Source organism: Bombina bombina, chromosome 5 (assembly GCF_027579735.1).
Source record: "Bombina bombina isolate aBomBom1 chromosome 5, aBomBom1.pri, whole genome shotgun sequence".
NCBI lineage: Eukaryota > Metazoa > Chordata > Amphibia > Anura > Bombinatoridae > Bombina > Bombina bombina.
The window spans coordinates 557,561,099-557,584,811 of NC_069503.1; positions in this window are offsets into that span (position 1 = coordinate 557,561,099).

Below are 23,713 nucleotides of genomic sequence, written 5' to 3' on the forward strand. Positions count from 1 at the left end.
TATTTCTCTATTTAAAAAAATATTTAGTATTGTTAGCGGTTTCATCTCCCCGCCCACTTGTTTTTACTTCACTCAGAGGACAGTGGATATAGTGGCAGTGAGGACATACCAGACAGATACCTTTCAGGTCCCACTTCTGATGTTTTGATGTGCTGGTTTTATCATGTTTTTCTGTAAGGGTAATTACCAGCAGGGCTCTTTTGCATACAAATATTTTACTTTGAATCAAGGTTGCGCTCTGTGTTTTATGTTTTAGATACCTTCCTTTTTTATGTAAGGAAATGATCCATGTCCAAGAAGCAGCAACTTCTGATACGAAGTGGAAACGCTTGCTACCGGGACTTTTATTGGGAACTAATCCAGGCATTATTTTTATATCAATGAACTCATGTGGGGTATTACAGTTTTAATTTAGGTTTAGAATTTTCCTAGTTTCTATCCTAATTTGAATTAATATTTTACATGTTTTGTTATTTTTGGGCTGGTTTCCTAACCCTAGTGCGCTGAAATGTATTTATTTTGTTTTACATTGTGGCCCTGTTTACATATTTTATAGCAACACTATGGGGCCCATTTAACAAGCTCCGTAGGGAGCTTGTGGGCCCGTGTTTCTGGCGAGTCTTCAGACTCGTCAGAAACACAAGTTATGAAGCAGCGGTCTAAAGACCGCTGCTCCATAACCCTGTCCACCTGCTCTGAGTAGGCGGACAGGAATCGCCGGAAATCAACCCGATTGAATACGATCGGGTTGATTGACACTTCCCTGTCAGCAGGGGGCGGCGTTGCACCAGCAGCTCTTGTGAGCTGCTGGTGCAATGTTAAATGTGGAGAGCGTATTGCTCTCCGCATTTAGCGAGGTCTTGCGGACCTGATCCGCACTGTTGGATCAGGTCTGCAAGAGCTATGATAAATAGGGGCCTGTGGCTTTTAGTATAACCAATCCCGAAGGCTCCACCGACCTTCCTAATAATGCTCTAATATAGATACTTGCGAGCAGCCAAATAGGCAAAGGTCGATTATTTTATTAGAGCATGACACACGTCAGGAGAGTTCAGAGGATCCTATTAAATATTTCAAACTCTCAGAAAAATTATTAATGACTTCTGCTAAGGAATGACAGGATCTTATATATTACATGATGTTATCCCAAGAGATTTAAGAATTTTAAAATTACCAGTTTTTCAAATGGATGAAGTTGAATTCTCAAGTATATAGGAAAGAACCTTACATAATTGTTTTTTAGCAAAAAAGGGGTTAAATAAACTAGCGCTTAAGAGTTAATATCCCTTGCCTTATTCTCCTACTATCTACTTCCCAGATAGAAAGGTGTATAAAGTGAAAAAGTTATGGAGATTAGGCGCTTAATCTGCAAAAGGGATAAAGGTGTGTATGGAAGTCGTTAGCTAAATATGTAGAAAAAACTGGACCTTGGACAGAATAAGTGAAAAATTCTTCTACAATTTATTTTCAAAATAAAAACATGATAATACCAAGATAAAATAAATCACAATCCCTAAGTGTTGCAACACTATATAGATCAATTCATAACATTTCTAAAATTCAGATATACATTTGTTTCATACACCAATAAAAGGATTTATCTGCTCTTTTGTATCCTTTGTTCAAAGATTTTAGATAGAATGTATTCTTTTATTTCAACACAATTAATAATATTTGTCTCTATTCGATATTTTATATCTATATTTCATCAACTTTAAAATTACAAATATGTAGCAAAAACTAACAATTGGTTAAAACAATTTAAATGCAAGACTGATTATAAATGGTGTCCCCACAATGGCTGTTTACTTATATTGGTTGTAATTTTGTGTATCTAAAAAGTTCATCAAAGCATTTGTAAGTAATTGGAGATAAATTACTGAGGGCTGTGTTCTTTATCCTTATATTTATGTTGTGATAAATTACGGTTTCACAGTTACCTCTTAGTATCCTCAGTGAGCTTAATTTGTAGAAAAGGAATGTTCCAAACAGTGTTTAGGGGTGATTTTCTTACCCTCTCTTGTGAGCTGTTACTACTCACGGCTTCCCGGCGGTTCCTATGTGTCCTCAGTTTGACTCTAAGACAAGGGGTTCCGGTAGGTAATTTTCCTTTGTGTTACCTTGTCACTGGTCCTTGTAGGAAGTGCTCTGATTACAGCACCAAACTTTAGACAATCCTTTTGTTTCTGTAACTTGCGCAAGTTAGCTATTCTGTTTGTAGTTCCTCAATCTCCTGCACTTAAGTACTTCTGTACGCAGGAAAAAAACATGCTTTTTCTTTCTTGGTGTTCACACAGTATGCAACATGTTTCGCCAGCAACCCTGGCTTTATCAAGATAAAGTGTGATCACACCTTACACCTTTATATAGCACTGACTTGATTTCCATTGGTCCATTCACTGCTTCTGTTTCTCTTTTCCGCTGGGTCCTAGAGTCCTTTAGTTCAAATATCCTATTTTGTTTTCTAACTTTTTATTTCTTATTCAGGTCATATCAGAGTGGTTAACCGATTTCTTTTTTCATTATTCCTAACAGCCTTTCTCCATTATTTCACATATGCCAAGGGGTTCAACCATTTATATTTTAACAGTTTATTTAATTTTCACATTCATTTTCTATTACTCCTATTAACATTTTAAACTTTTGACAAATCTTTAGAATAAATTAGTTTGGAGATCCATTTATTTTAAAATAATAATCCCAATTAATTTTTATATAAATACATTATTTTTCCAAGTGTCTTAGGTGAAGAATTTTCAAGTGGCTCCATTATATAGGTACTATTACAAAAGTGAAAGGGGAGAAAAACAAATAAGGTGGTGATATGTTTGTGCAAGGGAAAAAATTATCCCTTTATTTTAGTGGCTCCATTATATAGATACTATTACAAAGGGGAGAGGGGAGAAAAACAAATAAGGTAGTGATATGTTTGTGTAAATCTCATTAAGATTTGAATTAAGAATAGAGAACACAAGCTCAATACACTTAATACACAAATCAATCAAGTAGTTAATAAGATCAATCCTCTTCTTAAGAAAGAAAAATGGCAAAAAATGAGCATTATTATTAAAAATCATGTTAAAGATATGAAACCCAAATGTTTTCTTTCATGATTCTGATAAAGCATGCAAGCAACTTTCTAATTTACTCCTATTATCTCTTGGTATGCTTTGATGAATAAGCAGCAATGCACTACTGGTTTCTGACTGAACACACGGGTGAGCCAATGACAATCGGTATATTATGCAGCCACCAATCAGCAGCTAGATCCTAGGTTCTTTGCAGCTCCTGAGCTTTCATAGATAAACCTTTCAGCAAAGGATACAAAGAGAAGAAAGCAAATTAAATAATAGAAGTAAATTGGAAAGATGTTTAAAATTGTATTCTCTATCAGAATCATGAAATTCATTTCCCTTTAATTCCTTTGAGAAATCTTTATATAAACCAAACATTGATAAACTGAATAGGGATTTTAAAGATTTCAAGGAAGATAGAATTTACACCCACAATAAAAAATAAAAATAGAAATCCCAAAAGTAAAGACAACAGATCAGTTGCATAAACTAAATCTAAAAACCCATCTAATGTTCGAAACATAAGAAAAACTTTTTCAATTGTTCTAAAAATATTGGAAAGGGTTGTAGAGGTTTCCAAGCGACAAAATAAACCATACTTTTTTTTTTTATCAAAAATACCCAAACATGATAGGAACAACATGGGTGAATAATGAAGACAATTATCTGGGTGCATGTGGCAAACGACCTTTACCCGCTAGCAACAGATATGCAATCAAACTCACAGGCTGTCAAATCTGATAATTCAAAAGATGGTTTCTTATGGTTGAAGCAAGGTACTAAGCCTAAGGGGAGTAGGACACATTCTCAGTCATATCATGACAAACAACATACAGAGGTCAAAGATAGGGTTGATGATGCATCTTCACCTTCCCCTTTTCACAATTACCTGTGTCAGAAAAAGAGGATTGGAACAAAATGAAGAAGTAGAGCAGGGGTATCCTAGAAATGAAAAGAAAGTAAAAAGAAGGAATAAGATTCAGCCAGAACGTCTATATTCAACTTAACCAATGTCAATTTGTATAATAATGAACTTAGTTTACTATATAAATGCCTTAATTTTGCCCCAAGACAGGACCAAACAAATTTGAAACCTATATGGATTTTCAAAAATATTAAAATTCTCATATGTGTATGAAAAAACCTTCACACCCCTGTATTTTATCATCTTCCTAAGATTCACAAGAGTCTCACTGATCCCCCAGGTAGACCAATAATCGAGGATTGATTCCGTAACTGACCATCTATCTCACTATATAGACTGGTATCTTCAACAAATGGTCAAACAAATATGTTCTTATTTTCGTGATGCTATGGATGTAATACAGAGATTTAAGGGTCTACATTGGGGTTAGAATCATTTGTGGATCTTATGTGACGTATCTGCTTTATTCACTTCCATTCCACACAAAGAGGGAATTGCATGGCCCCTTCCTATGCAAACTTATATATGAGTGAATTTGAGGATTGTCACATTTGGCACAATAACCCTTTTGTTAACCTATATTAAACATTATTATAGAAACATTGACAATTTATAATAATCTGGAAAGGGACTAGAGAACTAGTAGATCAATTTATTTTACATCTTAATAAAAAATGTTTTAAATCTAGAATTCTCTATTAAAATTTCAGACAGCCACATAGTTTTTCTTAATCTCACCCTGAATCTTGATTGTAAACTACCGCTACAGATAGAAACGGTTTTCTTAGTAAATGTCCCATATGGCCAATACCAGCTTCTGAAAAGGAATTTTACTAGATATAGTGATTTTCAGGAAGATATTAATTGAAAAATTCAAAGTGAAGGGGTACAAAGATGAATGGCATAGGTCTGCAAAAGAAAAAATGGAGTGCATATATAGAATGGATTTATTAGTTCCTAAAAATAAAAACAACTTGCCATCAAAGTAATCTGAAGGATCTTAAAATTAAATTTTTTGATTGGAGCCCATCCTCTATAGGAGGCCCTAATAGATTGATTACACTATGCAGAAAAGAATCATTCTGGATAATTGAATTACAAAGTTTACAACCTTTAGGTTTAAATGTTGACCTAGATTTAGCAGCCTTAATGTGATTATTTCCTAGCTGGGGTCTTTATGCGAGGAGACTAGGCACCTACTAGGTGTACACATTGATTTTTATTTTTAGTGTGCACTTTAGAGGTGCTGGTACTCTAAGTATAATAGAGAAAAAATTGCATGTTCATGATTTTTCTTTCATCTTCTGCTGTATAAATTTGCTGTATTGATTTAAAATTATTTATGCACCAATATGTTAATTTGGAATACCTAAGAAAAATCAGAGAAGGTGCCTCCTAGTGTAAAACCTCCAGACAGAATCATCAAAGACAACATAATAAATGTAAGTTCGGCAGACCGGATCCTTAAAGAGTCATCCGGGTAACTCACCTCCGGTTTACAAGGCGTCATAGTTACCTCTCCCAGAAGCCAGAGATCAAGTTCAAAGTGCCGTGCTTTAAATAAAAGCAAACTACTCAATAAAAAATAGCAAGGTAGCATATAGTACAAAAGTGTTTATTTAATAAAACACAATGTATAAAGCGTAACAATGCGAATGATTTGTACACAATGTATAAAGCGTAACAATGCGAATGATGAAAGGAATGATTTACACATATAATAAAGAGTCAAAAACAAACAACAAAGATAAGACCATTCCTAAACAACTGAAGAAAAACTCATCAAGTTAGAGACACAGGAGAGTCAACTGTATTAAACAGACACAGAAATAACTACTACAGAGATTCTAGGAACCAGACCCCTGATAGATTTAATCACCATAATATTGAGACCTTTTGACTTAAGACAAAAATTAATGAGAAACTCAAATAATCGTGAAAATCATCACAATAAATATGTAGAGAAACCAACTCTAGACATAAGATCAGCAAATGTATTCAAAGTTTTAAATAAATTACCTTTAGAAGAAGATGGAGAAATTACATCTTGCTCATCTTACTCTAATAGGTCAAACTCTAGGAATTCCATCAATGATTCTTTTTTAGACAGATATTCGAGACAAAGATTTTATCAACTGAAAAAAACAAATTATTTAGAACCCCTAACGACGCGAACTCCACCACAAAAAAAAAAAGGTTATACACTGACGAGGATCTAGGGGACGAAACACAGCCATCAAAGAAAAAAGATTACAGAAGTTAAAAAGTGGAATATACAATTTGTCTTCACATATACTTAGTTACCAACGACGAAATTAGAGTTTTGGGTAAGGGCCCATCATATAGCCAATCTAATTCACATAAGATGTTTGACCAGTTGCTACCCTACTGTAGACGCCTTATATAACGATCATGAAACATTCTTGTGACATCACATGTTTACACATACGATCTCACGTATAATTATTATCACCACTATTGCTTGAAGATTAATATTTAACGTACTCTGATTTAGCACTACATTTACATTTTGAAAGCATTTGGATTTTATAAAAATGCGCCAACTTGGGGTTTTAAATATTTGTGTTATAGTGCACCAAAATAGGCGCGAATTGGGTAATGTAATTAGTTACATTTGTATATATAAGGTAGCTACTTTTACTTGAATGTATCTAAGCTTGATGAAGCAATTGTTACTGTGAAATGCGTTGCTACGCTTGTGTTTTATTAACTAAACACTATATGCTACCTTGCTATTTTTTATTGAGTAGTTTGCTTTTATTTAAAGCACTGCACTTTGAACTTGATCTCTTGCTGCAGAGAGAGACAACTCCGATGTCTTGGAAAAGGGGAGGCGAGTTAGTTGATTACTTTTTATGGATCCAGTCTGCCCAACTTGCACTTTTTAAGTGCCCTGCTAAATGTGAGTACATTTTTATACGTTGCCTTTGACGATTCTTTCTGGAGGTTTTACAGTATGAGGCGCCTTCTCTGATTTTTCTTAGACTTCCTCGTGGTGGATAGCCTAACACTTGAGAAGAGCAGCCTGAATGACGCAGCATATACATCACTTGTTTGACTTGCATTAACCATCACGTTTGTTTCTGGACTGCACATATTTTCATTAATCTTGCAATATTACTTATTATACATTTGAAGAAATTGTTGGTATTGCATTGGTTTAATATTGTACCAGTAGGCACCCGTATCTTTTGGTACTATCTGTTTAACACTTATTGTGCTTTGTATATATTATTCATTTGGAATACCATTTATGTAACAAAGTTCATCGATAAGGTGGAATCTCCTATTGCCAGGGGGCCACATACCCTGCCTGGGGAGAGAGATATCAAGACCACCCACACGGAACGGAAATCCGTGGTACCTGCAATGGCCGGATGGTACTGGCTGCAGCACATCCAGAAAGACATACGCAAATAGTGTTTGGCGGAGGCACTGTCGTAGTGCCGACTGGAGTTAAAGCAAAGCAACAGCGCCACAAGGAGAGGCATTGAGAGGTTCTGAAAAAATCTTCTTAATCCCGCAGCAGCCCATCACCCTGTCCTGGACGAGAGGTGCCCCGTCTAGAGCAGGGTAAGGAGGAAGCCGGTGAAGTGAGCCAGACCCCGGGCCCAGGTGGTAACTCCGGAGAACAAGACACAAAAACTGCAAGTATAGGCTTAATGAGCCTCTGTTTAACATTATTAGCGAGCTGGAATGTGCTTGCAAGAGAAAGGAGAGAAAGGGTCTCTCTTTTTTAAGACTCCCATATTCTACTGAACAATAGACATTAATCCAGAATTTACACAAACACGGCAGAACAGAAACAATCCACAAAATCTGTCTCCCTGCCCCTCTTTACCCCTATAAAAGAAGGGGGGAAGGGATATGTTAATGTCATCAGCAAAGGGTAATAGAAAAGAAAAATCGGTATTCCCTCCCCACTATACTGGGTACTGTCTTGCGACTACACTTGTACTGCGGTTGGTTTAGAGCACATCGCAGATTGTCTAAGAGACAGCAGAAGGAAGGGGAAGATAAAGAAGGGAGAAGGAACTATAGTAACTTAAATTTGAAGCAGTACTTCACAGATAAAAGAATTTGAACATTTGAGCATTGGAAGACCTGCTAGAAAGACTCTGCATAATTCAGACGTCCCTCTTTCTTTTTGTTTTATTGTTTTTTCTCTTCTTCTCTTTCTTTGTTCTATAGACATAAGTATGGTTGTATTTGTGCATTAAATACGGTATAGTGGAAGGCTCTACATTAAAAAAGTAAGAGCTCTTAGGATATATAGGCAAATAAGACAAGGTTTAGAGGTGCAGAGCTAGGAGTTAATAAAGGCAAAATAAGACCATATTGTGTTATTGTATAGAGGATTAAACACATATTCCAATACTCTGCATCGATCGGTAAGACCTGATAGTTTGAAGAAGCACAGATATCCACATAGGTCAGCAAGTGTAAAAGCTGATACATTCTGCAGATGAATAAGTATCCACATATGCACAACAATATAAAAAGCCTGCATAATCTGTAAACATACAGAGATTTGTATATATACCTACAATCTTAAAAGAGGTGGTCACTATCAAATATATAGATATGCCTAAACGTTTGCAAGGTTAAAAGACTACATGTTGTTTAAGGTGTATAGAAATACATATTTGTCAATATAATTAACAGATGGTACGGGTTATATGTATAGTGTATAAGTTCTGTTTATGTACAGGTCCTTACAAAGATTTATAGGTCTAAAAAACTGCATGTCCTGTCTCTGTAAAAAGTAGCATATAAATTTGAAAGTTTGATATTGTTTAGTATTCTATTACCTTGAATGTATTTGACTCTATTTGACCTTGGAAGTTAAGTAGGTCACAGTAATGCCTTGAAATCTGCCATATACAGTAAGATACTGGGTTTAAAAAAAAAAAGAAAAGCTATATAATACTTATAGAAAAGGACAGAACTGAGAGCAGATTTGAGATCTAGATTATAGAAACAAAGAACTAACAGAAGGTACGAGTGGTGTGTGTGAACTCACACCTGCAAAAAGGTTCTAAAGAGTACATGTTTTGTATATGCACAGGTGCCTACAAAGGTTTTTAAGTTTAAAAGTCTGTATGTCCTGTTTATGAAAAGAGGTGTATATATAACTGGAAAGTCTTGCACTGTTTAGTATTATATTATCTTGAATGCATCTGATTCTGTTTGATCTCAGAAGTTAAGTAGGGAGCAGCATACATAATAAGATATTGGATATAGAAAAAGTTAAATAATACCTATAGTAAAGGATAGATCCGAGAGTAAAATTAAGATCTAGATTCCAGTAATCAAAGAAACATATAAACAAATATAATTGCAATCGCAAAGCTTATGGATAAATATATGACTAATGTGAAAAATAGATCTCCAGCCATGCCTATAAAAAAAGACAGAAAACAGAAACCTTTGCAAGAAACTCATTCAGTTATAAATCTAGAGAGACCGGGCAGAGATTTAGAGGCTCAGATGACAATAAACCAGTTAGCTGACTTAATACTACCACAATTAGAGATGGTGAAGAAGGAGATAACTGACCTCTCTCAAGAGGTCAGACAATTCTCAGCAAGAATCACAGAAGTAGAGACCAGGGTATCAGACCTGGAGGACAAAGTTAATTTACAGGAAGCAAATATGGCTAAGTATGATGAGAAAATCAAGTCTTTACAACTTAAGGTGGAAGACCTGGAGGATAGATCCCGCCGTAGTAATATACGGGTGGTCGGGCTCCCAGAAACGAAAGAATATGAGGATTAACTTGAATTTGGAGCTATCACACTACCTAAATTGTTGGGTATTCAAACAGAAATGGGTACATTACAAGTAGAAAGGGCGCATAGAATTGGCACTATTAGACACCTCACAAAAGGGAAATATACGCCCAAGAATGACACTAATTAAATACCTTAATTTTCAAGACAAGGTCAATATTATGCAACACTATAGAAAAATTCAAACACTTACTATAGACAGGAAATTATTTTTGTTATTCCAGGATTTTTCTATAGAAACCTCGACTAGAACGAGGGCAATGGCCCCATTCTGCTCAGGGCTTATCAAAGCAGGGCTAAAAACAACCATGAAATATCCTGCCAAAATAATAGTGTTAAGTATGGAGGGCAACGTAGTGTTAAACTCAGTAGATGAAGCTTTTTGTCAGGAAAATAATATTGAGGTGGGATAAGACAGAATGACAGGAGAATACAGAAAGGTTAGAATCTTTAAAAATATGATGAATATAAGGGTAAGAACATTAAAGAATACTGCTCAACTAAACAGTTGTAAAAGACTAAACAGGCGTAATCGGCAGGGGCAAGAGGGTTTTTTTTTTTTTTCTCTCCATGTTTGTCGGCAAGTTTTACAGATAGATAAGTAATGGCTATACCACTGAATCTTATATCATGGAATGTGGGAGGAATAACCTCTTCCATTAAGCTGAAAAACATTATGAAAATGCTCAAAAGCAAAAAACCCAATATTATTTTCCTTCAAGAACTGCACCTAAAAAGTACTGAGATAGAAAAACTAAAAATGAAATGGATTGCAGAAATTGTCGCAACACCATGCAATAAACGCAAGCGAGGGGATATCTACGGGCCAAATAGATTTGAGACAGAGTTTTGGCAAAAGATTAAACAAAAACTATCACACTATTTAGGTCAGAATCTGGTTATAGTTGGCGACATGAATTTTACACTATACCCAGAGATGGATAGATTCAAAGTCAGATGCAGACAGACTAATAATCGTGAAGCAAAATATTTTTGGAATTTTGTTAATCTCTTAAAAGTTAAGGATATTTGGCGGCTACAACACCCGGATGAGCGGATATATACATGTGAGTCTAAGTCACATAGGAACTTTTCCTGTATTAACATGTTTTTAGTAGATGAACAATTATTAAAGTTAGAGATGGAATCAAATATCGCAGATATAATCCTGTCAGACTACGCGATAATAAGTCTAAAGATTTTTTCAGCAATGGCATCAAAGAGGAGGTTGAATACATTTCGTTTACCGGCCTATATGAGTAATAATACACATTTTGTTAACTGGATAAAAAATAAATGGCAAGAGTATTGTACTCAAAACAAAGAATACATAAACAAAACGGAAATCTTATGGGAGGCAGGTAAAGCTGTGGTGCGGGGGGGAAATAAAGGCGTACATGATTAAAATGACACGTAAAAAGAAAGCCAGAGAGATGGAGCTATCAAACCAATTAAGAAATACATACGAAAAGTATTTAAAAAATCCTAATCTGGCTACATGGGGTAAATATAAACAAACAAGGGCAGAAAGAGAGAATTTTCTGAAAGAAAAATGGGCAGGGGAAGACTTGAAGGCAAGGGCTGTTTATCAAGGCTATCAGAGGATCTCTTGAAAACATCTGGCTAAAATCATTACATTCCGCAAAAAGAATAATATAATCCCGGTAATTAAAGAAGGGAAGATAGTATACACCACACCGGCAGAAATTAGAGAAGTTTTTTTTAAAATATTATCAAAACTTATATGCAAGCGGAGGGATAAACAGGGAAGTCAAAGAACAGTTCTGTAAAGGGAGTATAACCCCCCGAGTATCACAGGTCGAATTACAACAGATAAATGCACCAATTACCAAAACAGAGATATTAAAAGTAATCCAAAAAGCCAAAGCCGGTAAAGCCCCAGGTCCAGATGGCCTTTCAATAGAATTTTATAAAATCACATCTGATATAGTGGTAGGAACACTGACAAAGCTATATAACGAGTATTACCTAAAAAAAGAAATTAATTTGCTTTTTTTTTTTTTTTTTTTAATTTCTTTTTTTTTATTTTGCCAAGAAAGATAAACATTTAACAGTAGGTGAATCCAACAAAAAAGCAAATAAGAAAAATACTTGCAATAAAGTGTACGTTAATACAAAACAGAATACAGTCTCGCTTAGACATGAAAGGACACCTTAAATGGGTGAAGAAATTCACCTATCCACTCGAGAAATGAAAAAAAGACAACTCTGACCTGGCAAATTTTTCTTAATACATAAAAACCCTCCCAAAACTCTGATCACCATTAATGCTATAAACTCTAGATCCTAACTGGCACACACACAGAGAAAAGAAAAACAGAGAAGAGAAAAGAAGAAGAAAGAAGGAAAAAAGGGAAAAAAAAAAAAAAAAAAAAAAAAAAAAAAAAAAACCCACACAGCCCCCCCCTCTCCTCACCCAGCTTTCACCAGAATCCTTCAGTCAAGTAGCCACTCACCTCTAAGGTTAGCTTCCAATAAGAAAAGAGAATTTTTAAATGGCTGCAGGATCAATTTTTGAGTTTCCTGATCCAGAGATTTAATGAAAATCCCCCATTTATTTATAAAGAACCTAATGTTGTTATCTATCTGTGCTTTTACTAAGGCTTGTTCTAGAAACATTTGATATGTTATCCCCTTTTTAAATTCAGAGAATTTGGGTTCTTTGTTAGACTGCCAATATTTTAAAACCAGTTTCCTACCGAACAGTATCATTGTGTTTATTAATAAATAACTAGGGCCTACTTCTTCCTGGTTTGCTAAGAAAAAGACTGCATGTTTACTAACTTGAAAGTGTTGGTTTAAGATTTTAGTGACCCAAAATGAGATTTTCCCCCAGAATCTTTGGATTACAGGACAGGACCAAAAAAGATGGAACATATCTGCTGCCAGATACTTGCATTTCCTACAGGCTATGTTCTCATGTTTTTTGTCCCACCGAGCCTGCCAGCTAGGTGTAAAATAGCATTGATACCAAATCTTTAATTGTTGTTCTCTAAAGTATTCCCCTCTCATTGCCTTTGCTACCCTATCTCCCGAGTTCTTAAATAAATCTAATTCTTGTAAGTTATCACCTGCTATATCCCATTTAAGTTCCAAATATCTTTTATTGCTTTGTTCTTGAGAAGTAAGTAAAGCATTATAAGAGTTTGTGATAGAATAATTTCCTGCTTGAAACATACTAGTTATCTGCCTTAATATATCATTGTCCCACTCTAAAGCCATTATTTTCCTACACTGATCAGCATAGTGCCGTAGTTGTAAATAAGAGAAGAATAAACGATTTGGTATGTCAAATTCCGATTTACATTCATTAAAAGATTTAATCGAGTTATCTTCTTTTTTAATTAGCTGTGCAATATGATTAATCCCACGGTCTGACCAGGCATTAAATCTAGCTGAGTCATAGCCTACCTCGAATTCAGGATTACCTTTAATTGAGAGGAAAGCTGAACCCCGATGGCTGATCCCAATTTTAGCACAGAATTGACGCCAGGCCCGTATTGGTTGGTCTATGATAAGCATCCCCCTTGTTTCTATAGGAATTAGTTTTAAAGGCATGTGTGTTAATGCTTTCAGGGCATAAGGTGCTACTAAGGCTCCTTCAATTTCTAGCAAGGAGAAGTGTCCTGTTTCCGAAAACCAGTCCCAAACAAATTTTAGGTTAGAAGCTATGTTATACATCTCAAAATCGGGAAGAGCCGAACCTGCAGCCTCTTTCCTGGCACTCAGACGTTTCAACGCTATCCTAGGTTTTTTTTTGCACCAAATAAATTGCGATATTAGTTTATTGATTAACTGACAATCTTTCCTCAGTAGTAGAAGTGGGAGAGCCTGAAAAATATATAAAAATTTAGGGAGAGAAATCATTTTTATTAAATGTATTCGTCCCATAAATGAAATAGGCAGGTTCTTCCATCTTTCTAAATCTGCCTGGAGTGATGCAATAGCTGGTACAAAATTTAACTTGTACCATCTCTTAGAGTTAGATGCAAATTTTATCCCTAGATATGTAATATGATCTTTGGTTACTTTAAAAGGGATTTCTGGAGAGCTTTTTAATTTGATAAGCCACATAAGTTCTGATTTTTCTTTGTTAATTGCAAAGCCGGAGAAAGCCTGAAAAGATTCTAAAGCTTCCATAATTATAGGCAGATTATATTGGAGATTTTGAGCAAATATAAGCAGATCATCGGCATATATGGCTTGGATTATTCTGTGTCCTTTGATATTTATCCCTAGCAGTTCTTGTCTAAACAATATTGCCAGAGGTTCTAACGCTAAGTTAAAAAGCAACGGGGATAGCGGACAACCTTGTCTCGTTCCTCGCTGGAGTCTAAAGTGTTCTGAAGTTAAGGAATTAATACTTAGACTCGCCCCTGGATTAGAGTACAGTAAGGCAATAATATGGGAAAATTTACCCTGGATACCGAACTTATTAATAGTTGTCAACATATGATCCCAAAGTAGCGTGTCAAACGCTTTCTGAGTATCAATCGAAATAATTGCTGCATCCTCTGTGAGCTTTTCTCTCCCTTCTTTTTTTTGTTCACAGTAATTAATTGCTATTTCTAGTTTCCTGAGGTTTTTAATAAGTGTCCTTCCTTTGATAAAACCAGTTTGGTCAGGATGGACCAGTTCACTAATCACTTTTTGCAGTCTGTCTGCTAAGATGTGGGTAAGGATTTTGTAATCCACGTTTAACAGAGAGATGGGTCTGTAAGACTCCATTAGTTCTTTATTTTTACCTTGTTTGTAAATTAAGATTATTCTAGATTCTGTAAAATATTTAGAAGGTGTTTGATTATCTTGTAGGAAACCATTGAAAAGCTCACAGAGAATGGGGGTAACCGAATCTGCAAGAATTTTATATAATTCTCCAGGAAGATCATCCGGGCCTGGCGCTTTGTTTAGCTTTAATTTCGTAATAGAGTTTTTAATCTCCTCCTCCTTGATTGGAGAGTTGAGGAGATCCAGATCGTCTTTGGCTATTTGAGGTGTTTTAATCCTATCCCAGAAGAGAGCTTTTTTTGTTTTATCTATAGGTTGAGCCTGATATAATTGTTTAAAGTAGTGCGTGAATTCCTCTAAAATATCATGGGGGAGAGTGCAAGTTTTGTGTTTGGTTTTTATTATTGATATTATACTATTAGATTTTCTAGTACTTACCAATCTGGCTAAGAATTTCCCTATCTTATTACCGAACTGCATATAGTTGCTATTTCTTTTCAGCTCATGCTGGATTTCTTTTGATATATGCCAATTGTCTCTTTGTTTTTTGACTTCCAAATAGTTTCTCCAGTTCTCTTGACTATTATCTGCAACATATTTTTGAAATTTATTAATAATCTGCTTAGAAAGTTGGATCCAATAAGCATCATTTTTCCTTTTTACTTTTATCATATAAGCCAGAATTTCTCCCCTTATCACGGCTTTGAAAGCTTGCCACAAAGACTCTATATTCAAGACTGATCCTTTATTCTCATTGTAATAGAGATTCCATTTCTCTAGCAAAAAGCCTCTAAATTTTAAATTATTATAAAGATATGTTGGAAAGTATAATCTGTGATTCCCTGGTTTAGGATTCAAGATAGACAAAGAGATAGTGATGGGGGCGTGATCCGAAATTGTGATAGGCAAAATTTCGGCTTTTTTTGCCAGAGAGAACAATTTGTCGCTAATTAAGAACATATCGATTCGTGAAAATGATTTATACACTTTGGATAAACACGTAAATTCTTTACTGTCTGGATAAATGTTCCTCCAGATGTCTAATAAGCCTAGATTAAAGCAGAATTTTTTAAAAATTTTTGTATCCTTGCCGCCTGATATAGCCTCTTTCCCCCTCTTATTCCTATCTAGGAAGCTAGATGCCACCAGATTCAGGTCTCCTCCTAGTATTATATTTTGATTGTATTCTAATAATTTATTTTGAAGAGGTTCCCAGAACTCGTTTTTTTTTACATTTGGACCATAAACATTACATAACTTGCTTTATTTCTCTGATTCAGCAATAACATTAATCCATAAGAAAGGGAAAGACGCAGAGAATTTATCCTCTTACCACCCAATCTCACTGTTAAACCAGGACTATAAAATACTTATGTCGGTTATTGCGGACAGACTCAAAAAAGTAATCGGTAAACTGATCCATCCAGATCAAGCAGGGTTTATCCCAGGGAGGAATTCAGTTTGAAACATGCGAAGAGTCTTAACGATGCTGGATTTTTTCATCAGGTCAATTAGGAGGGTGGAAGACGCTACAAAGATAATAAGGATAGAGACATTGCGTTAGTTACAGTTGATGCTGAAAAAGCATTCAACTCTATAATATGGGACCATCTGTTTACAGCATTGAAGAATTTTGGCTTTTCTGGCTGCCTGGTTGACCTGATCAAATTAACCTATAACAAACCAAAATCTCAATTTTTGGTAAATGGAGAATTATCACAATATATCACTTTAGAAAAAGGCACACGCCAAGGATGCCCATTTTCACCATTATTGTTTGACTTAGCTTTGGAGCCCCTTGCAATATACATAAGAAAAGAACTGCAACTGGTAAACATAGGTAGTCAGAATATGCTGATCTCGCTATACGCAGATGACATTTTATTGTTCTTGCAAAATACCGCCAAAAGTATTCCATTATTCTTGGAAATTATAGACAAGTTTTGCTCATTTTCAGGTTACAAAATTAATTCCACTAAATCTGAATTGTTATGGGTAAATAAAACAAGACTTAGTTTAAAGTATATCTTTAGGGAAGTACAATATATTAACTATCTGGGGATAAAAATCAGTAGAAATCCCAGAGAGTGGTACCAATTAAATTACAGAGAATTTTTCGATAATTTACAATCAGATTTAAGTAAATGGAACCTATACTATTTGTCGATCTCGGCAAGGATTATGCTGATTAAAACAATTTTTTTCCCCAAACTGCTATTTTTTTCTACAAAACCTACCAATCTTTATTACAAGAAAGGTTATAGATAGTTAAAATAGAGCATGGACATTTTTTATATGGGGAAAAAAGAGGCCGCGTATATCCGTGGAGGAGCTAAGTAATGCAAAACAATTTGGGGGACTCTCAATACCAAACATTAAGTATTATAACTACGTCACACTGATTAAATTTGGATTAGATTGGCTGACTAAGGCAGACTATGTAACCTATTACAATTTAGAATCCGAGTTGATAGCTCCATTTAGTCTACAGGCAATACTACACTGTCCATACAAGAAGTTACCATGCAATGTGAGCACCTTGCTTATATTTGCAAACATCGTACTTGCATGGCAAAAATATTGTAGGTTAACAGGTCAGGAATTTCGGGTGTCCCGTCTTCTAACTATCGTCGGATGTATGGATTTCCCTTCAGGGAACCACAATAAAATATTCCAGATGTGGCATGATAGAGGCCTCAAGCAATTTGCACAGTTTAGGGGGGCTGAAGACGGGAGAAACCGAACTTTTGAGAGTTTGGCTGGACAATTTAATCTCTCAGCTAAAAACTTCTATGCCTATCTACAAGTACGTCATTACATCGAGACCTAAACAAGGATAGTGGGCACAGATTGGGGACAAGAACATATAGATTCAGGTCTCAAGGTATATCAAGCAGGGAGTCGGTCAATCTCTATATGGTACCAGAACATAATGCAGATTATTGGACAAGAACATATTAAACAAGTCAGAAATAAATTCTTGAAATATTTCAGTATGGTACAATGTGAAGATATCACTGATAGTATAAAACTGGCAAATGAAGCAACGAACCGTATAAATTGGAGAGAGTTGCAATACAAAGTAATCAATAACTTTTATCTAACCCCGGCAAGCATAAGTATGTGGACTTTGGCTCAGCAAGGTAACTGTTTCAAATGCAAAATACTCGGTGCAAATTTACTACATTGTCTATGGAGTTGCCCCAAAGTCAGACAATACTGGTTAAAGATACAGTACTGGCTCAATAGACATCTCAACGCAAAAATAGAAATCGAGCCAATTTAAATATTTTTCTTAAAATATGTAGAGAATTCAGGGGATAGGTGCCTTATAAACATAGTCATACTGGCAGCACGTAATTTATTATTTAAAAAATGGAAGCAGAAGGAAATTCCAAGTTTAAACGAATATGTCAATACTATTAAAAGCCAAATGATAGTAGAAAGGCAAGACTTGAAAGTTGGATCCGAAAAACAATATAGAAAATACTTCAGTAAGTGGAAAAACCTTATATGTTTGTGGCCCTTGGTGTTGCAGCCACAATTTCTGGAGCCATTCCAAAACTCAATACCTTTTTTGAACTTAGTGGTCTCAGACGTCTTGCCTACACATTGGTTAATTAAACCCCTTTTTTTTCCCCTCTCCCTATGTCCCCCCCCCCCTCCCGAACTCTGGAACACCAAGATATGTGGAATAAGAAGGTCAGAATAGAAGAATATCAGAAATTATACCTCTTAAATACACACCTGTAATGTCTACATGTGTTAGTTGGATCTCAGGTTAAAGCTGATTATTTTTGAACACAGTAGGGAGACCGGATAATCTCATGTCTAAACTGACAAGATATGGAGGGGAGGTTAGAAGAAGGGGACATAAAGGCAGTCAGAAGTTGGGGGAAGAATAAAGTGTCAATGATGGTTTTCAATGTTGATATTCTTTTTAAATACATGGAGAGTTTTGGAAGTGGACTCTGTTTATTACGTATTGGAACATGTCTTTAGTTGCAGTCTTTAAGGTTGCACTCCATAGAAATCAATACTATCAAGATAATCTGGATAATAATTTTGTAATAACTTTGTTACTGTTTTTTATTTTTGTTTATTTTCTTGTTTTTTTTCTTTTTTTTATGTTAAAAATGCTCAATAAAAATGATTATTTAAAAAAAAAAACCAAAGTTACTAAGGATCTTAATTTAATTTAAATTGCTAGTTTCCTTTTGAACATATAGTTCTTATTTCCAAACATCAGTCACTATATGATGTGCCTAATATTGGTTCAAATGAATATATTTGGGCCCTTCATTCTAATCTAAAATTTAACAAATAACGATGATATTAAAATACTTTTTAATTATAAATAAGTTAATTGTGTCATATTTTATTCATTAATGGGTGGTCATTATAAGCATTAGCGTTAGGTTTTTGTGCCAGGTTGTATGATGGCGTCTAATTCATAATGACAGCTCCCTAATGTAATTTCTGGCCTGGGATTCATTTAAACCACAGCCGGGCAAAACTGGGGAATGGGTAATAAAGGGGTTATCTTTTTAAACAATAACAATTTCGGAATAGACTTTCCCTTTAAAGTGGTTATTAGGTAATTAAAGGACTGCTTTTATTTAAACCATTAGAAATGTGTTTTCGAAAAAGAGAGAGCAATGTTTCTATATAAAATTATATGGATTATATATATATATATATATATATATATATATATATATATATATATATATATGTATATATTGATATATATGTAAATATATATATATATATATATATATATACTATATATATATGTATATATATATATATATATATATATATATATATATATATATATATATATATATACTCTTTTCTTTATTGTTTGGATGTGATTGTCACTTGTTTGATTTTTTTATGAGATTGTTAATATTAAATTAAATAACAAAAATAAAAAACAGAAGTGAATTGGAATTGTTTTTTAAATTGCGTGCTCTTTTTGATAGATGAAAGACATAAAAGAAAAAAAATGTCCCTTTATGTGTCTGTCAGCTTCATAAAGGAGAGAGAAAATCACAATTTTCACTTTTTTACAAGCCTCATTTTACAATGATCAGGCCACTTTTTGTATTTGTGTTTGACTTAGTAGCCCTTTTGTATTTATTAATCCTTCTAAAACTATCTTCTCTTACTATAACAATACTTGCTTCAATTTCTTAAAATAAATACTTCCCATTCAAATAATGTTTAGATTTTTACATGGGAAATTTATGCTCTACTAACTGTCTATTCTATTTGTGTCCTACTCTGCACCTGTCAATCATATCCTGAAACATAAATTTGCATTTATAAATGAATAGACTTAATAACTATTGTGACCTTTTTTTACATATTATGCAGGTTTTTATACCAGTATTAAGCATAATGCAGATTGTCAGGTCATCAGTTCTGACCTCAGTATTACGATACAATAGTGTTATGCCACTTATCCCGGCTGTTTCAAATGTCCTTGCATTTTAGCCGAGAAAGCGGTTTCAAGGCTCAAAGATTGTAAGATGCGTTAGCTTATTTTTATGGGTAATTTATCAGTTCAACACAACAGCAATTCTTAGTTTAATTATTTTTTTTACTGATGGTTATTTGAAAATGCAAGAAACTCTGTACAGATTTTGTTACATAATATTATAAAATAACATCACAACCTCAAATAATCAATTTAGCCTTTGAACAGATGAATAGATGGCAGCAATGTTTCCTGCCATTTAGTGTTTCAAACACCTTTCTAGGTACCTCTTCAACAAAGAATACAATGGGAATGAAGGAAATGTGATAATTAAAGTATATTGGAAACTTTTTTAAAGTGTATGCTCTGTCTGAATCACAAAATACATTTTTTGGGTTTCATATCCCTTTAAGATGTAATAAAATACAAATGACAATCTAAAATCTAAAAAGCAAAGAGAGATCTGTAAGGGAAAAAAAAGCACACTATTGATACACTGCAGAAAATAAAACCTGTAATAAACATTTACTTGAATGATGAGGATATTTAAAGGTGCATTATACATAAAAATTAGATATGTGTGCGATTCGGTTAGATTCGGAAATTCGGCAAATTCGGCGATTCGGATCGAACTGAATTTCCGAATTAAAATTTTGCCGAATTTTCCGAATGGAACCGAATCAAATCGAATCAATTCGTAAACTCGGATGGCCATTGGATTACACTAGTATTGTACAGTATGTTAGGTTAACACCTAATATACAGTATAATACTAGTCTAATCCCACCTAACACTTACCGAAATGCCGAATTTACAAACCAAATCGAACCGAAGCGAACCGAATCCAGACGAATTTCTTCGAATCCGAATGAATCCGAAACGAATCGATTCGAAATTTTCCGAAATCGAATCGTTCCGAACCGAACTTCGAAAAATTCCGAATCGATCCGAACCGAACCAAATTTTTTCGCCATGCACATGTCTAATAAAAATATCTATCATTAAACTTGTTGGGAAAAAAATGTATTGTCAAGTAAAATCTGTTTAAATAGGAACTAATACTGCAATATTGGCTTTTACTTCATACTAATCCTTACTGTTTGACAGCTACCTCTGTTCTATTGGCGGAGAGCGTGACAGGCCTCTGCAAGTATGATAAACACGCAAACAAAAACATTGATTTATTCCGGTTTGGAACATGAGATTTTAAGGAAAAAAACACTAAAACACCTTTTGAAATGCCCTATTTTAGATTATTTTAGATAAAACAAACAAACAAAAAAATTGATAAATGTCCCTTTAAGTATGGGGTCATATCAATATATATTAGGTATTGGGGTGTATTAGGTAGAGTATTCTCCATTTCTTAGGGTTGTAATTTAAGGGCTCTTTGCATACATTTTAAGCCTGCATAAAATATTATTGAATGAGCAAAAACATTGCTGGTTCAAATTCTTATTAGATATATTTAACAGCGTCCTTTACTGCATTTTGTTTTCCTTGTGCAAGTATATTTGTGATTGCACCTGTAAGTAGGAGGAGGCCATATTTAGTGAGTAGTAAGTTGTTGCACTTCGTATGAGGCATTTAAACTTAGTCTAGTGACCCATTAGACCTCAAGTGTTTTGCAGTCATGGATTGTGCAGTATTTATTTAAACCAGCTGTTTAATTTAGGGCTAGATTGTTAGGGAAGCATTATTGTATACGAGCAAGTGATATTGGGTTCTCACGTTCGTTTGTACGCAAGTTAAATTGAAATCTCGCTTTATACTAGAAGGATTACCGCAACTTCAGAGCTCTGGTCAGAAAACACTTAAAAAATACATTACAAAGTAGAGTTACACTCATAATAGCACTATTAAAAAAAAAACGCACAAAAAAGCTATAAAATCTCAAAGATATGAGGTCTCAGGTGTTAGAAAAAAAGGGCATTAACATAGAGATATATGCATATATGTCTAAATATGTATGTATATATATATATATATATATATATATATATATATATATATATGTACACAGTAAATATGTCTATATGTGTATAAATATGTATTTATATGTATATACCGTATTGTTCCGAGTATAGGCTGCTCCTGATTATGAGCCGCACCCTTAAACTTTGGTGCCATTTTAAAGAAATTACATTTTTAACTTTTTACCGGTATTTTGCCAACAAATTTCATGCACATTTTCTATTATGACAATTATTTCATCATCCAGCTCTAAGAGTACAAAATGTGCATGAAATTTGTTTGCAAAATACCGGTATTGATCTAATGCGAAGACCTCATTCAAGAAACAAACTGAATGACTATACTCTTATCCTGAAGATGCTTTTCTGTAATCATAAGACACAGGTCTGCTGGGACCAAGTGAAATGTATGAGATACCGGTAATCATTATCTTCAGCACTGATTCGCTGCTGAACTTTTTAACTTCAGACTTTTTGCAAAAGATAAAACTTGCACAATATAAAGACCTTTTCTTTGTAAAATGTTTCAGAAAATATGGTAGTTTATTTGCACTGTACATAAATTACAATGAGATACCAGTATTTTTCATTAATACCGTAATATGGCGTTCTGTAAAGGCACATTCCTGTATACAGGATACTGTGACTGTGTAGAATCAGCATGACCATGTCTCCACTCGCCTCGGTCCAATCAACTGATGGAGCTGTGACGTTTCTTGGATGAAGAACCAATCCTGTGATCTCATTGGGGCTGTGTCCTTAGTTAGCCAGGCAACTCCACCTAAGGCTCTCAGTTAGCAGGTAACGGGTTTATCCAGAGAAGTCAGAAGAAGACGTGGATGTTATGCCTGGAGTTTACAGCGGTGCAAACCCTGTGAAGGTGTATTTGATGGCAGCCATGATTGTTGTACTGGGGTGAGTTGTGATTCATTCTTCTTTTGCAAAATATGCTAGCAGGCTGTTGGTGGCGAACTTTAGTTACCGGGAACTTTGTCTTTGTCAAACTGTATTTTTCCTCCTAAACCCAGCCTAACCCCAACCTGGACTGTTCAAGCTACTGACAGTATACCGTTATTATTTTTGTGCAATATCCTGAGTATAGGCCACACCCCTAGTTTAAAGACTTGCATTAGGGGGGAAAAGTGTGGCCTATACTCGGGACAATACGGTATATGTATTTACAGACATATATACACACATAAACACATAAATAGATGTGTACAGATATATAGACATGTATAGAAGTGAATTGAAGCCCTTTGCAGCCAAGTACATGAAAACAAGTAAAAGCATATTTATGCAATTTTCATTTTTAATAAATGTTTTAACTGTAAATATTTCACATTCCAATGTTTTGCACATAGGGAAATATGTTTTAAGTATTTCTAAATAGATATTCCTATATATATATATATTTGTATATATCTATACATATAAATAATCATGTACATATACAGGTTTAGAAAAATATAGTACCACATTACCATCAGATATTTGTAGAAATATATATTTATTAACAAATAGAACATATTCTGCTAAGTGAAGAACATTGGAATGTAAAATATTCATATTTTCATGTCAGGTTAACGCACTTAAGAATATGCATTCTTATCTATTTAAAATTATTTCTATATTGACCGTGGTGAAAACAATCAAAAGTATTACAATATTTACAAAGATACTAATAATCTAAT